The sequence below is a fragment of the Caretta caretta genome, chromosome 9 (genome assembly GCF_965140235.1).
Source record: "Caretta caretta isolate rCarCar2 chromosome 9, rCarCar1.hap1, whole genome shotgun sequence".
Lineage (NCBI taxonomy): Eukaryota > Metazoa > Chordata > Testudines > Cheloniidae > Caretta > Caretta caretta.
The window spans coordinates 62,752,854-62,766,663 of NC_134214.1; the positions used below are offsets into that span (position 1 = coordinate 62,752,854).

At 47.1% G+C, this 13,810-nt stretch overlaps 1 non-coding gene across 1 annotated transcript; it reads left to right on the forward strand.

Annotated features, from left to right (window-relative positions):
• Positions 1-2,692: 2,692 nt before the first annotated feature.
• Positions 2,693-2,764, forward strand: TRNAE-UUC (transfer RNA glutamic acid (anticodon UUC)). The gene has a single exon. It is a non-coding gene; the product is annotated as a tRNA-Glu (tRNA).
• The last annotated feature ends 11,046 nt before the right edge of the window (positions 2,765-13,810 follow it).

Here is a 13,810-nt window from a genome sequence, read left to right on the forward strand (position 1 = left end):
TATGATTAGTCCTAATGCCTATCGCCACTATAAGGGAGTGCTACAGTCATATCATAAAAAGAAAAGGATTACTTGTGGCACCTTAGAGACTAACCAATTTATTTGAGCATGAGCTTTCGTGAGCTACAGCTCACTTCATCAGATGCATACCGTGGAAACTGCAGCAGACTTTATATATACACAGAGAATATGAAACAATACCTCCTCCCACCCCACTGTCCTGCTGGTAATAGCTTATCTAAAGTGATCATCAGGTGGGCCATTTCCAGCACAAATCCAGGTTTTCTCACCCTCCACCCCCCCACACAAATTCACTCTCCTGCTGGTGCTAGCCCATCCAAAGTGACAACTCTTTACATAATCAAGTCGGGCTATTTCCTGCATAAATCCAGGTTTTCTCACATCCCCCCCACCCCCATACACACACAAACTCACTCTCCTGCTGGTAATAGCTCATCTAAACTGACCACTCTCCAAGTTTAAATCCAAGTTAAACCAGAACATCTGGGGGCGGGGGGGCGGGTAGGAAAAAACAAGAGGAAACAGGCTACCTTGCATAATGACTTAGCCACTCCCAGTCTCTATTTAAGCCTAAATTAATAGTATCCAATTTGCAAATGAATTCCAATTCAGCAGTTTCTCGCTGGAGTCTGGATTTGAAGTTTTTTTGTTGTAAGATAGCGACCTTCATGTCTGTGATTGCGTGACCAGAGAGATTGAAGTGTTCTCCGACTGGTTTATGAATGTTATAATTCTTGACATCTGATTTGTGTCCATTTATTCTTTTACGTAGAGACTGTCCAGTTTGACCAATGTACATGGCAGAGGGGCATTGCTGGCACATGATGGCATATATCACATTGGTGGATGTGCAGGTGAATGAGCCTCTGATAGTGTGGCTGATGTTATTAGGCCCTGTGATGGTGTCCCCTGAATAGATATGTGGGCACAATTGGCAACGGGCTTTGTTGCAAGGATAAGTTCCTGGGTTAGTGGTTCTGTTGTGTGGTGTGTGGTATGTGGTTGTTGGTGAGTATTTGCTTCAGGTTGCGGGGCTGTCTGTAGGCAAGGACTGGCCTGTCTCCCAAGACTTGTGAGAGTGTTGGGTCATCCTTTAGGATAGGTTGTAGATCCTTAATAATGCGTTGGAGGGGTTTTAGTTGGGGGCTGAAGGTGACCGCTAGTGGCGTTCTGTTATTTTCTTTGTTAGGCCTGTCCTGTAGTAGGTAACTTCTGGGAACTCTTCTGGCTCTATCAATCTGTTTCTTTACTTCTGCAGGTGGGTATTGTAGTTGTAAGAAAGCTTGACAGAGATCTTGTAGGTGTTTGTCTCTGTCTGAGGGGTTGGAGCAAATGCGGTTGTATCACAGAGCTTGGCTGTAGACGATGGATCGTGTGGTGTGGTCAGGGTGAAAGCTGGAGGCATGCAGGTAGGAATAGCGGTCAGTAGGTTTCCGGTATAGGGTGGTGTTTATGTGGCCATTGTTTATTAGCACTGTAGTGTCCAGGAAGTGGATCTCTTGTGTGGACTGGACCAGGCTGAGGTTGGTGGTGGGATGGAAATTGTTGAAATCATGGTGGAATTCCTCAAGGGCTTCTTTTCCCTGGGTCCAGATGATGAAGATGTCATCAATATAGCGCAAGTAGAGTAGGGGCTTTAGGGGACGAGAGCTGAGGAAGCGTTGTTCTAAATCAGCCATAAAAATGTTGGCATACTGTGGGGCCATGCGGGTACCCATAGCAGTGCCGCTGATCTGAAGGTATACATTGTCCCCAAATGTGAAATAGTTATGGGTAAGGACAAAGTCACAAAGTTCAGCCACCAGGTTAGCCGTGACATTATCGGGGATAGTGTTCTTGACGGCTTGTAGTCCATCTTTGTATAGTAGCCAGGATGGTGTTATCAGGAAGATCACCGATGGATTGAAGTTTCCTCAGGAAGTCAGTGGTGTCTCGAAGGTAGCTGGGAGTGCTGGTAGCGTAGGGCCTGAGGAGGGAGTCTACATAGCCAGACAATCCTGCTGTCAGGGTGCCAATGCCTGAGATGATGGGGCGCCCAGGATTTCCAGGTTTATGGATCTTGGGTAGTAGATAGAATATCCCAGGTCGGGGTTCCAGGGGTGTGTCTGTGCGGATTTGATCTTGTGCTTTTTCAGGAATTTTCTTGAGCAAATGCTGTAGTTGCTTTTGGTAACTCTCAGTGGGATCATAGGGTAATGGCTTGTAGAAACTCATGTTGGAGAGCTGCCGAGCAGCCTCTTGTTCATATTCCGACCTATTCATGATGACAACAGCACCTCCTTTGTCAGCCTTTTTGATTATGATGTCAGAGTTGTTTCTGAGGCTGTGGATGGCATTGCGTTCCGCATGGCTGAGGTTATGGGGCAAGTGATGCTGCTTTTGTTTCATATTCTCTGTGTATATATAAAGTCTGCTGCAGTTTCCACGGTATGCATCTGATGAAGTGAGCTGTGGCTCACGAAAGCTCATGCTCAAATAAATTGGTTAGTCTCTAAGGTGCCACAAGTACTCCTTTTCTTTTTGCGAATACAGACTAACACGGCTGTTACTCTGAAACCAGTCATATCATAGGCTTGTTTGCTAGAGCCAAAGGCAAGTAGAAAGGGACCGAACAAATGAAGCAGCAGAGAACAACTATGAGAGAGGCGGACAGAGAAGTTCATTCACCGCCTCCCATATGGTCTAGCGGTTAGGATTCCTGGTTTTCACCCAGGCGGCCCGGGTTCGACTCCCGGTATGGGAAGTTTCACTTTTTCCCCCTCATAATTACGTAGTTTACAAATTAAATTATGTTTAGTCGGGTACACTAAACCCCGCCAACAAATACTCCGCTTTTTAAAGGGCGAACCACGGTGCTTTAAACAGGTAAAACCCGCGCAACATGGGCTTGGAAACAAGGCGCATAGCTGAGACGCTGGCGGCACGTGGCCACTAGATGGCGCCTCGGTCCATGCCGGAGGCTAGCTGCGTAGCCCGAGCCTCGCCAGGGACCTTCCGGAGCGCAGCTGGGCACAGGCTGTGTTACCGCTCCCTGCTGTTTCTTATTTGCTGGAATAGGAAGGGACTCTTCAGCGCTCTGGCTTTGCAACCTGAGATGCAGGTAATACCAAGTACCTTCGCTGATTTCCTCTTAGTACCGGTGGATTTGGGATAAATTATTTTAGTTTGTTTGGCAAACCGCCCATACTGGATTTAAGGAAACCAGCTCGGGTAGATTTGGGGTGCTTTCCTCCTCCTTGGTACAGCTCCCCCAGGAGGGATATTGGCAGGGATCAGGAGACCAGTTCCCAACTTTTCCCCAGCTGCAGAAATCCATCCCAGGTCGAGGTGCTGCATCTGGAAATACTGGCTGCTTTCACCTGACCTCCGGCACAGATTGTGTTTGAAAGCAGAAACAGTTTATCATCCCTGTCTTCTTTGGATCCATGCAGAACCTCCACTATAGCTCCTTGCAGTAGTGCCCAGGAGGAGCCAAGGTCAAGGAAGAGAACCTCGGTGTGCTAGGCGCTGTACAGATACAGAACCAAAAGGTGGTTTCTCTCGCCCCCGCCAAGGGTTTAAAATCTACATACATAAAGAAGAATCCATAGTAAAATACATACATAAATAAAAAGGAAGAATCTTGGCCATCCACAGGGCAGATGTCCTTCCGAGCTGTGAACACTGCTCTACTGCCTGAGCTCCTGCATCACTGACAATGGAGAGAGAGCATTTCAGCCCTTTGTATTTCTTGACTTTTAAATGCAACAATACTTAGCACTTCTTTACATTTGTTGAGTGCTTCACAGACACTTAGGTCTGGTCTACACACAGGTTTTGTACTGATTTATTGGTGTAGGCTCGGGGTGTGATTTTATACCAGTAGAGTTATACTAGTACAACCCCTAGTGTGGATACAGTTAGACTGAGAGAAAGGTGTCTGATACTGTAAATTTATGGTAAGAAGGCCTGGTCCATACACAGTTTTTGTACCTACTTAATTATTTCAATTAAGGGTGTGATTTTCTACCAAAATAGTTAATCATTATAACCTGGAGACCTGGTCTACTCGAGGAGAGTTTTGCCAGCATAGCTATGCTGCTTTGCCACACCAGCAGAGGGCTCCTAGTGTGGACACAACTTGTACTGGCAAAACTGCACTTTTGGTCATATACAGCAGCTTATTCCAGACCCCGCTAGCAAAATGAACAATGCCAGGAAACGCGCCTGTATAACTGCGTCTCCACTAGGGCTGCTGCTGGCACAGCTACGGTGGGCACAAATCACACCTCTGACTGACAAAACTCTGCCAGCAAAGCTAGTAATGTAGGCCTGGCCCTAGTGTGGCTGCTGGTATACTGGTGTAAAGGTACCTAATAGAAATTTGTGGGAAAAAGCTAGACTGGCATTAGCATCTTTATACCGGTATAACTGTGTCTACACTACACGGTTGTACCACTTTAACTATACTGGTACCACTTTTGAGGGTAGCCATGTGTCACAGAACCACAGGATCGGTGCTCAGACTCAGAGGCTGTAAAGCCAGTAGGGACCATCGTGATCAGTCTGACCTCCTGCAATTGTAGGCCATTGAACTTCACCCACCCACTCCTGTAATAGACCCATAACCACTGGCTGAGTTACTGAAGTCTGCAAATCATGATTTAAAGACTTCAAGTTACAGAGAATCCACCATTTACATTAGTTTAAACTTGCAACTGACCCATGCTGAATGTTGCAGAGGAAGGCTAAAACCTCCTACGTTTCTCTGCCAATCTGACCTGGCGGAAAATTTCTTCTCAACCCCAAATATGGCAGTCAGTTAGCCCCTGAACATGTGGACAAGACCCCCCAGCCAGCACGACCAGGGCCGGCTCTACGTTTTTTGCCACCCCAAGCAGCAAAAACAAAAAACCTGCTGAATACGCCACCGCCGGAGAGAACAGGAACGTCAGAGGGAGCTGCCGCCGAATTGCCACAGACGGCGAGACCTGAGCCACAAGAGTTGCCGCTGAATTGCTGCCACGGGAAACAATGGAGAGGAGCTGCAGCCGAATTGCCACCGGGGCTGCTGCCAGAGTGCCACCCCAAGAACAGCCGGAGTGCCACCCCTTTAGCAGCGCCGCCCCAGGCACCAGCTTGCTTAGCTGCTGCCTAGAGCCGGCCCTGAGCAAGACACTAGGGAAAGAACTCTCTATAGTAACTCAGAGCCATCTCCATCTAGTGTCCCATCACCGAGGCCGTTGGTGCTATGGCCTCGGCTTTGGAACAGTCTCTAGGGGGAACCTCTTCCATGGGCCAGGTCCCCAATGGGGTCTCACTTTCTCCAAGGTAAGTCATGCATCTTCACTGCCTCCTTTGACTGGAGCTCTGGGCCTGCAGCACTCTTGCTTCACACTGCGAGTGCCAGTCAGGAAGTCCAGCTGAGACAGACCCCTGATAGAGACTTGTTCACTCTTCAGAGGCTAATGCACCTCGCCAAGCATTTGCAGTGACACTTACACAGCGTTGTCAAACCAGTGGGGTTTATTAGTCATCTGTAATAGAGCATAGGAAGTCTTTAGGTTAGCATAGAGGAATGTAGGTTAAAGCAAAGTCCAGTCTGGGGAGCCCAGCACCCAGCCAAGCTGTACCCCATTGTGCAAGCTCTGTGTGTCTGTCAGTTTGATCTCCTTGGGCTGAACCCCAGGTCAGAGCCTCCCAACTGCCTCCAGCAGCGAACACTTATCCTGCACCTCACCTCTCTCCAGTCCTTTGTTCCTGAGCTGGGGAGATGTGGCTCAGCCCCCCTACCCCAGGCAGGGAAGTCTATATCTCTCTGGGTCACTGGTTGCTAGGTATCAGTGTCTGGGCAATTGGATTTGCCATTGTCTTCTCAGATGCTCCAATGATATGGGGATTAAGGCCCAGATAGCTAGGTGACACCCATATCTATGTCTCTTAGCTGTGTCCTTTCCTATCTGCCAGGTAATAATGCAGCACACAGGGGAAACTGAGGCACACACAGGCTTCTTAAAAATATTACAAAAAATTTGCACTTTGTCTCACCATGACCGTAAAGTGCTATGCCAGTATAAGCACCTTATTATTTTGCAAATGCACAAGTGGTATAATAAAGATGGAGAAAAGTTCAAACAACAAAGTATAAAGTAGGAAACTAAAACAAGTGTATAAGTCAAAAAGAAAATATCAAAACTGTCAAAAGGACTTAAATAAGAATCACAGGCATTGTCACTGTTCAAAAGCATTGGGGTCAGCAGTGTGGCATCTAGGAAGTCCTCATGATAAACTAGCCTGACCACCACACCTCTGACATGGTTGAGCTTGCACCAGAGGTAGCGTGGCAGCTCAAAACCAGGCAGTTTCTCATCAGGCTGAGTGATGAGGAAGGAATTTCTTACAGAGGGAACTGCTGGTTCCCATTCTGCTTGCCACAGTGTGGCCGCATCCACTGTGGGGACGGTTGGTAACATAGTGCAGACTGGTCTTGTGCTGGTCAGTCAATGGTAAGTGCCTCCTGTATATCTTTGAAAAGTGACAGTTACGTCTTAATATCCGTATAGCTGTACCTACACTAGGGGGTTGTGCTCTGTGTCTTCAAGTCTTACAGCAGCACAAAGTATATGAGAAAGAGAGACATGGAAGAGGAGGTTGTTAATTTAACTAATTTCTGTCATTGTAAGTTATGGCTGAAGAGCCCCCATAAATTTCACCTTCTGGCTAGATCTGAATTAGAGGAGTGGCTGTTGTTATTTCCTTCTCTCCTCCCTGCTGCTGGACATGAGGTTGTCACAACTTCTTTCAAGCAGGGTGGTTAGCCTGGGGCCACACATCCAGGCAAAATCCCTCTGTTTACAACTCCCATTGTCAACAGGGGAGTTCCATGTCCGGAAAGTTTGCAGGACTGCGCCTGTAGGCCTAGTCTAGGCTAAGATTTAAAGGAGGGATGTCAGAACATGTTCTAACATTTGAAAAGTCTAGTGTAGACAAAGCAGTGTAGCCTTTAACACATGTTAAACTGATCCAGTGAAAGCCTAGGCTCCTTCCTTGGCTTCAGTTTGACCAGTTTAGCACATGGTAAAGGCAATCTACATCAGATCTTTCAAATGTGTTAGTTAGAATGTGTTAGCTAAGGTTCTACCATCATACCTTCAAACCCTAATCTAGACAAGTCCTTTCTAAAGACTACACTCTATTAGATTTGAAATATTTGAATGGTCTCTGCATCCATGTTCTCTTATATGCAACAATGTTTGTGTTTTGTTTGACTGATGTAGGGTTGTGTGAAATAGTCACCCCAAAATCTGAACCCCTCTGAATTGGAGGTGTTGGCATTTCATTGTGATTTCATCAAAATGATCTGATTTCATCTCCAGAAAGTCAGCGTTCGAGGGAGTGTAACAGGGCGGTCTGCCCTTTTAAGGGTCAGGGTGCTTGGGGCCAGCCAAACTTGTTCAATGATGAGACCCATCTGGGAAGGGATCAGGTGATGCCTTTAAAGCTGGAAGGGAGGCTGTGCCCTGTGCCTCATCCCTGGAGCAGAGAGCATTCCAAAGGGAAAGACCTCTGGGTCCTGGAGTCCAGTAAACTGTGCCCTGAGGGAAGGGCCTGAAAGAAACCTGAACATGGAGTTGATCCTTCCTGGGCTGGGGGAGACAAACCAACAACGTTAGATGGGAGTTTACTCAAAATTCAGGTTATTTGGGAGTGAAAAGCTCAGTGTTGTTAAAACATCAAAAATCTCCTCCTGACTAAGGTCAGTTTCTGCCTGAAGACATAGAAACACATTTGTGAGGAGAGTGTTAGCTGGAGGCTGGGCAGTTACATCTCCCATGAGGCACATCCAGTCTGGGCCAGTTCCTGTTCTGGCCTGCAGCTCGCAATCCACTAAAGTAAGCAGGTAGGAATAATGACGCTCCATTCACCTCTGCTCCTCATTGTCCCGGGGCTCTTCAAAACTTACCAGGATGTCCTGGGGAAACCCTCACCTCCCTCTACCTTCCAGCAACGTGATTTTTCAGACCCCTGGCTGGAGTCTAGATGCATGTTGATAGCTAGTATAGCAACCAGCCAACAAGCTAAGACTAAGGGTGTGCTTGGGGCAGAGAGGTTAGAGACCTTTGCTTGCAGTGGGAAATGTTAGGGTACAGTCTCATACAGTTTCATGTATAGACCCTGAAGCAGTCCACTAAAAATGAAACCATCCTATCCTAAGGCTGGATTGTGTGATGCTAAGCTCTCGAAGGCACTGGGAGCCTTTCTTTCATACACTGATTCTGGATTAAAGAACAAGTTAGGATATGGATCGGACCAAGCACGACCAATTATCTATGTGAAATTAACCAATCCCTTCCAAAGTGTCCTGTCCTAGCATGCACTGGGTCTGGTGTAAAACCCAGGCTGGATTCTTCATTCTTCTTTGGTTATTTTAAAGTCCTGGTCTGTGGCGTGGAAGGGAGATCATTGTGGTCCCATAATCCCCTGGGACAGCTGACACAAAAGCGGGTTAAGGGCATGTGCTTTGAGCATCTAGAACTGATTTCATGGTCCGCTTCTGAGCCTGTGCTAATCCCATTTCTTAATGGGAGTTCTGTGTTCGGCTCCTATAATAGGTTTTGCGTTTCATACCCATGGTCTCCCGAAAGCTCTTAATACAGTGATGAGCTAAATGCTGAGAGCGTAATCATAGTTCAGGAAAACATTGCCACCAGCCCAGGCTCAGCCACGGCTCTCACGTGGCCTTCGACCTTGAATCCTTGTTAGTGAGAGAATCCAGGACACTAAGGTTAACTCCTTTTCTCTTCTCAGAGCCCTGGGGACTTTAATTGACACCATAAAGGACCATGATGCAATGTCTGCTCTGAGAGATGGTGCCTCTAAAAGCCCACCACATGTACTCTTAGCAGTGATGAATGAACCCTTTTTGTCACTGAGGGACAAGACTAAAAATATCCCCCATACACTCCAGCCATGAGAAAACCAAATGATATGGACACCTTTTCCTCTCTTTCCCCCCTCATTTCTGTTTGTCTTTAGCCTTGGCCCATCCAGCCCATAGTTAAAGCCACCAGTCCAGCTGAAAATATGGATTGGAAATGAGATGAACAACTCTCCCCTAAATATAGGGGGCCAAATTCTCTGCTAAACTCCATTTGGATCAACGGTGCTGACTCCACTGCAACAGAGAATTTAGCTCAGTGGCTTCTGTTGTGGTGCTTTAATATCCCAATGCACAGAGGTGAAATGTGGATACTGCAGGCAACACTGGATGAGACAGGAGTTGTTTAGTGATACTTCACACGTTGAACTGGGAACTCTTGTGTTTGCGGCAGGATGGCACCTGCTCTCTTGATTTTTCTCAACCACAGGCTGCTTTAGAGCCTCAGAGAAAACTCAGTCGCAAAGAGGAGTCATACACTCCTCCTGCCACAGGGTGTCAGAGTTGGACAGAATTGGGCTAGGCAGCTCAGGAGTCAGGGAGTTGAGTTTCATTTCAAAGGAAAGGGATATTGTCACATTGTCACCTTGTGTTAGGGCCTCCGTGTTGTCAGGTCATGCTGCAGGTAGGGGGTTTTCCACAATCCAGGATGTTTTGTTTTTGCCTCTGGCACAGGAGAGAGCAGCGAACATCTGGAGCATTCAGCAATACTCAGGACGGGTGGGAACCAAAGGATTTAATGAAGCAATCTGTGTACATAGGCCTTGCTTCTGAGCATGCTAATGCTCTGGACAGCTTGTCCTGCCTTGAAGGAAAGGCTGCTTCCTTCAGAAATAACAGCTGAGCAGCTAGTATTCCAAGGCATAGATCCAATCTGGCAAAAGAGTGATAACTCACATCTGTCTCTCAGATGAGATATAAAACCAAGGCTCTGACATTGTGAAAGTTAAAAAGCCCAGGAACCATTTAATGGGGGCATCAACCCCAATTCTGTCTTGGGGAACATGTCCATGTGGACATCCCCATGTCATTTCAATCAGAGATCGAATCATAGAATCATAGAACTGGAAGGGACCTTGAGAGATCATCTAGTCCAGTCCCCTGCACTCAAGGCAGGACTAAGTATTATCTAGACCAGTGCTACTCAAAGTGGTGGTCCGCGGACCGGCCCTCGGCTGCCGGTCTGCGCGCATATTGGAAAAAAAATTGCCGGTCCCCCACATCAGATAGCTTGAGAAGCACTGATCTAGACCATCCCTGACAGGTGTTTGTCCAACCTGCTCTTAAAAATCCCCAGTGATGGAGATTCCACAGCCTCCCTCAGCAATGTATTCCAGTGCTTAACCACTCTGATGGCTAGGAAGTTTTTCCTAACGTCCAAATTCTTCACTCCCCCTCCTGAAACCTGTTGCATAGTGCTTCTGGCAAATCATCGCAGTTGGAAACACTGCCAGTGGCATTGCATTGAAAATAATGGAGTTAGTCAGCTGCTGCATTCCACCCCAGAGGGTCCTGCACTTAAGAGCTTAGTGAGTGATCCCTACATATGCAGCATGTACATTACTTTGGGATCCTTCCAAATGAAAGGTGCTCTATAAATATTGCAATTAATAGGCTTGCAAAGGGTGCAAACGACCCCTTTCACTTCTTTCCTGGGTCTTCATAAAACTCAGCCTCTACAGTCAGGATTTAATGTGCCAAGTATCCAGTGAGGGGGCACAGGCCCCAGACCCCTGTGCCAGTCACCATTGGTGTCATTCAGCTGGCCCCAGGCCCCCGTGCCAGCCACCACACATGTCACTCGGCTGGCCCCAGACCCCTGTGCCAGTCACCACTCATGCCAATTATCCCCATGAACCGCTGCTATATGTTGTATCTCATTCCCACCTCTTTTGTCTGTTCATGTGTCTCTTCCCACTGTAAGGTTGGTGGGCAAGGGCCTCAGCAGCAAATGTGGAAGTGGGCGGGACCTGCACACAAGCTGCAGGGGATTGAATTGCTACGACAGCTCTTCTGATTGAGCCTAGGACTAACTCGAGCTCATCTTCTCCCTCTCCTGGTGAGGTCAGCATGGCCTCGTCTCTCCGGATGGGAACCAAAGAGCTGTGTGAAGGCAGCTGTGAGGCTGCACAGCAGAATTACAGATAGCCAAGAACTACAAAAGCCCTAAGCCAGCAGCACCAGGAGCTCACCCATATTGCACATGTTCTGTGCATTCTGCAGCAGCAAGAGTAGTCAGCAGGAATAGAAAATAGCATATGTGAAACACCTGCATATTGGGAGCTTGCATTTTCCATCTCTGGCATCTCATCATGCTGCTCTACATTACACCAGAGCAGATGGCCAGTCCCAAATATTCAAAAAGTGAAGAGTCAGCCCCCCCCAAATCGTAAAACTGGCTTAAAAAATCACAAGATTTCTTAAATAAAAACTTAACTTTTTGGTTCTTTTTCTTTGCCTTCTGGCTTCTGAGTCTTCAGAGTGCATTCAGGTCACATTTTTAAACTTTTCTCCACAAGCAGAGCTTTTTAAATGGAAGCTGAGATTCTCCTACCATCACATGACTCCAGCTGCTGGGGTCTGAAGCAAAACACTAGGTATCACGAGACTTGAGATCAAATCATCACAGCTGGCAACATTGCCAGTGGTACTGCATTGAAAGTAATGGAGTTATGTCAGCATAAACCTGAAGCACTGGAGAATCAGATGCCTTCATTGTGTGTGATTTTAACTCTGTAACCTAATGCTGCATAAATGCTGGCTTGATTTATTAGGTTTTTTGTTTCTTTAAAGAAGAAAAATATGGAGCTCCCAGTCTTGCGGCACATATGGACTCCCATCTCTATAGCTGTTCAGCTCATGGAGCTAACAAATTCATTGGTTTTATTAGCAGAACTTGTAAATTCTTTAATTTAGAGCTCTACTTGACTTGCAGAACTTACAGGCTTTCTCCGCTTCGCCAACGGAGTTTTTAAATTCTTTGAACCAGCTGGTGTGTTCTTAGGACTCAGTTCTGCTTAGTGCTGAGCACCAGGGGTGTTGAGGTCACTCACTCAGCACCCATATGGTTAACACCTCAATCCTGAATTCAGATCTGGGTTGCAATCACTTGCGCATGCATAGAGCTCTGTGTGGGCACAAACATCTGCTCACTTGTAACTGATTGCAGGAGCAGGGTAGATTTCAGGACATGTTCCACCATTTATGTTAAGGGCTTGTCTACACAGGGAAATAGCTTGGAACAGCTAATGTGGAAAAGTTATCGCTCTTTAAATTCACACCCTTGCTTATTTCGCAATAGCTTCCCCATATAGAAAAGCCCATTGTGTGTGGCTTTCAGACTTTCTTGTCTTTGCTAAATACGAACCAGGGGTTATATTTTCAAAAATCACAAGTGATTTTTTGGGTGCCCAACTGGAGGGAGTTTAAAGAGCCTGATTTTCAGACAGAGCTGGGCACTCATCTTCTGAAAATCAGAATCATTTATAGTACGGAGACTGGACTCCGTAAAATCAAGGCACACCAAGCATGAGTCATTTTAAAATGCAGGCTCCTTTTTTTCCAGACCAAGCCAGACCCTTCGTCCTCAGTGACATTAATGGCAAGTTTCCACTTAGAAACTGAGTGAATTGTTTTTCTTTGCATCTTCCCCCAAGTCCTGAATTTTTGAGTTTGATTTAATTACAAGGAAATGCATAGCATTGTACCAGCAGTAGTTACAGCTCATGTAATCAGATTATGAATTTATCCTAAATACTCAGATCTGTGTCTTAATTGTGAACTAGCACCCTCAATGAACAGACACAGAAGGAAGCCAGTGTTTTCAAACAGAACAATTTGGGATTTACTGGTAGAAACAAGAACTACGGGAAACATGCAACCTACCAAAGTAAGCATGTTCAACTCAGCTCTTTGACAAGTGATTTTGCTTTTTAGTTTGTTTTTGACATTGTTAATTGGAGACTTGGGACCAAAGAAGGCACTGAGAAAAGGGTGATTTTACTGACTGGTGAAGTCCCCCACCCCCTCACCTGTCTGAATAGTGCTAAAGCATTTCTGCCCGGAACATTTGAAGCCCTCTTTACATGAGCTCTCAACTGTAGGAGGGTGTTATGGGGCCGTCCATAAATTATGTAACACATTTTGGGTACTTTACAAGACTCATCCACGCTGTGTAATGCTGAAAAGGGCCCGTCCCCCAGCTCCTGCTCTCAGATGCCTCCACATACCACTAAGGGATGTATCCATCCCCTCTGCTAGCACCCGGACTGAGCACTCTTCCTCGTGCATACACACGTTTTAGTCTACCATCCCTTGCAAACAGTCCTGGACACCTTTCTTTCCCTCCCTCCCGTATATGTTTCATCCTCGCTCTGTCTAGATACCCTGCGAATCACCGCCAACAGCGGCTCTGCCTTCTCCTAATACCCCCCAGACACATCCAAGGCACCTCCCACCCCCCCGATTTCAGTCCTCTCTGCAAACACCTCCACTATAGAGTCATCAAGGTTTTCATCCTTTCCGCCACGTCCTCCAGGACTTTATTCTCTCCTGCAAATTGCTCCACACACACGGGTTAAATACTCCTACGCCTCCGGTCTATAAGCCCCACGGTGCCCCGCACTGGCCCCGTCGGCAGGATCCTGAGCGATCGCTCGGTGCCGCGGCGTGTATCGTTTTTTTGGCCGGACATACGGCATTCTTTCCGGGACGCACGTTCCATTCCATTCACAGAAAACCCCCTTCTTTCAGCCGCCGCTCCTTGACAGGCTGCTGGGGTTTGCTAGGCGGAGCCCCGCGAGCGGCCCTCTGATTGGCTTAGCGCGAAGGAGGGGGCAGGGCCGAAAGCACAAAACTTGCCGCGCCTGGGTG